Source organism: Dromiciops gliroides, chromosome 1 (genome assembly GCF_019393635.1).
Source record: "Dromiciops gliroides isolate mDroGli1 chromosome 1, mDroGli1.pri, whole genome shotgun sequence".
NCBI classification, from domain to species: Eukaryota; Metazoa; Chordata; class Mammalia; order Microbiotheria; family Microbiotheriidae; genus Dromiciops; species Dromiciops gliroides.
The window spans coordinates 214,385,749-214,389,354 of NC_057861.1; positions in this window are offsets into that span (position 1 = coordinate 214,385,749).

Here is a 3,606-nt window from a genome sequence, read left to right on the forward strand (position 1 = left end):
GTTTCATGTTTCGATGACAGTTTTACTACATTACTTCTTACTGTCAAAATTTGTGTTTTGTCACCTGAAATGAAGGACTATTTGTACTTCTTTTTGGCTTGTGGAAAATGGGATTACAGCATTCACCTAAACTGCAATGAATCTCTGCAAATACTGAGCCTCAGGTGGTATTAAAGTTGAATCTTTCCATCAAAAGAAGGATGATCTGCCAATTCAGAGACTAAAGCACCTGTGACCATAATCATGTGACTTCTCACAAAGGACCCAAATCACATCACTAAAACTGCACCCGTAGGTTTTTTGTTGTTTGTTTTACTTTTGTCTAGAGGGAAAGAGCAAACCAATTTTGCTTAAAATTCCATTCGAAAGGGTGAACTACACAAATTTGAAAAAAAATTCTTCATGGTCCTGAATTTGGGGTTGAATTAATGTCAGCATGCATGGGATGAAGCAATTTATAATTTGAGAATGTGTTTTTACCTATGAAATGCAGATATTATGCTGATTAGAACACAAAATGTTGACCCCAATTCATATTTTATGGAATTCCCAGATTGTGATGGGATTGGAATCTGGCCCTAAGACACATAGGAACTGCTTTGAGTAATGCTTGTTATAAGCATATGCATATGGTAACAGTAGTGATTCAGATAACCAAGCTAATGGAAATCAAATCAAGGTATTAAGCCAAAATATACATAACAGGACCCTGAAAAAGAATAAAACCAGTGTTTTATTTTATATGATGATTCTTACCCAGTTGCCTCCTTCCTCAATCTCTCTATATCTCTTCCCTTGAAGAACAGATGGGGATAAAGTTGGGTCAGTGTTAATGATTTGACATCTCTTTTCTTTTTTCTTTGCACATGATCCACATCTGAGAGATTTAGGTTATGTCTATGAAAATGTATTCATGAGCAGTACTGTACTATGAATTTTTGAATAGCTGATGAAATAAAGGGAAGGCCCCTTTTTCTTTCATACCACAGAGCAAGTCAGGGTCATCAACAATGCTGAGTGGATGACAGTAAACAAGTTTATTAAATAGATCAAAGAGAAATTTCACAATATGCTCAGGCCTTAATTACCTTAAAATTTAAATCCTAGGCTTATTGGAAGTCTCAGGTGCTCTAGTCAAAATCTGTATTAAAATGCAAATGGGTCATTAAATAATTGAAGTTATTTAAATAATATGTATTCTCTATACTCAGGCCTGCCTGAGGACAGATTGCTAAAACTGAGATTATTTATCCTAGAGAATTTACAGCACTTGATTAAGGTATTCAAGATTATTAAAGAATATGAAGAAAGTGATTAGCCCATCCTATTCACCTTGTTCCAGTATAAGAACAAGGGCACCCTGCAAAATTAAAGAATAATGCTTCCAGAATTTAATGAAAGTGTATGGTAAAAAACACTATTCTCAAACCAGAACTTAATTCTCTCTCTCTCTCTCTCTCTCTCTCTCTCTCTCTCTCTCTCTCTCTCTCTCTCTCTCTCTCTCTCTCTCCCTCCTTCCCTCCCTCTCTCCCCTTTCCCCTCCCCTTTTCATTCTTCTTTACTCTCCTACCCAGGTTTCCATTTTTAAAATAATACACTATTTGCATTTTCCTCCTTACAGGCATCAGTCCCTAGTAACATAAATAACACAGAGTATTAGAATCAACATGATATCTTCATTTGAAAATCATAGTAATTAAAAAGGCATTAAAATAAACCATGATAAAGATCATGCATCATTTCAGAGTAGGAAAGTTGAGTATTTCTAAATATCATTAATTTAAATGTGATTTTCCTCAAACTCTTGTAATTTTTTTTCACATGGCCATATACTTCTCTTCTGTATTTATAACTGCCAACTCCAAATTGTGGTGTATGAAATGTAGTACTATTTATAGCAATGAAACAGTTAGTTCTTTCTCTAAGAAAAAATATATTTTACTGAATGGTATATATAGCTAAACTTCTCTACAAGAGAGTGCATATTTATAAAATTACTGCATGCTTATGCTTTTTTCAAAAAAGAAAATAAAGAGATGATAATGGTACTTTATGTCCTATAATATTTTATACTAGATTTTTTTCTCAAAATAGTTCCTATCATGTTAGGGAGAGCAAAGGATTCCATTATATATTAAAAAACAAAGTGGTTTCATTTTTCCCATAATTCTGGGGCTCTGGCAAACCACAAAAATTGCTTAGTAATTTGTAGGATTGTTGAACTATTTATCTTTTTCTTCAGGGAAGGTAGTGAGAAGTAGATTTTTCTTTTGAATGTGCCTGTTCAGGAAAGTAAGTTATACATTCTTTTCACTCACCCATGAGCCAGAGGATAAGAATAGCATCACTGGTTCAATGGTATCAGTCACACCTACAACACTTTTAGATTGGGCATGGAAGGGTACATGTTCGGTGTGGTGACCTAGGTAACAGCTTTCTGCCTTTGACTAACTTTCATGAAAAAAAGAGAATCAGATAAGTAAAATTTTTATCATCAAATTAATCGTTCCTCTCAGAGGCAGTGCTTGAAGAATATTCATGGGGTAATTTATTTTTTAATTGAAACTATTTGTCAAAAATAGTTTCTCCCTCCTTTAAAATGGGAACACAGTGTTCAGTAACTTAAGAGGCAGAAATGAAAAAAACAACAACACAGAAGATTAAGCTTACTTCTCTATCTCCCCATTTAACAGTACACCCCACCCATGAATAGAATAGAACTATATATAGGAAAAAAGCATTTTCACTGACACATGAATAGAGAAAAACAACCCCTGAGTTCATTTATAAATTTTAATGAACTGCCCTAACATATACTCTCAGAGAAAGCATACTATTTCTTAGAAAACTGGTGTGACCAGCGATTCATTGAATCTAATTTTGTATCAAGAGTAGTAAGAATTATCCCCAATTGACCCAGAATGAACCCTCAAAAGATGGGCCCACCCTGTACTCTGAAGGAAAACAGGGTTCTTTAGTACTTAACAAACTGGCAAAGTAGTGTGATGTTTAAAATCTAAATGTGTGGTCACCTTAAATTAGAAGCTTTAGCACCAGTCTTTGGGCATTAAGCATTTATTAAAGCATACCAAGTATTCACGTGGAGTTAAGAAAGTTAAGAAAAGGCCTATCTAGCCTAGAGTTCCAGCCTGGTCAGGTTCTTCCTCAAGTCCTCTGCCAGGAGCCTGCTTCAATTATGAACTACCCAGCAAACTGAGTGTGGACGCTTTTTATAGGTCCGGAGCATAGTCTGAACTTACACACTGTTTCAAGTTGAATGGTTAGCATCATCCAAATCCATTGGTTCACTGGACTTGAAGATGGTCTCAGGTTCAAAGTCTTTAACTTCTGAGAACAATACCTCTTTAAGGGCCAGCCAGGTGTGGTTACAATCTTGAAGTAGGCTAATCAGCAATCAATCGCTCTCACTTTATTCAATCAGTTTAGATTAATCTCCTGTTGAGCCTTTGAGTATCTGCCAAATCCCATTATTTTCTCACAGTAGTTTTCAGAACCAGTCCTTAGTATTTGTTTTCTAATGCTGTTGTAGTTGTGAATGATAATTATGGTTGTGGGTACCTATGTTAATATTAAAAACACCTTGTC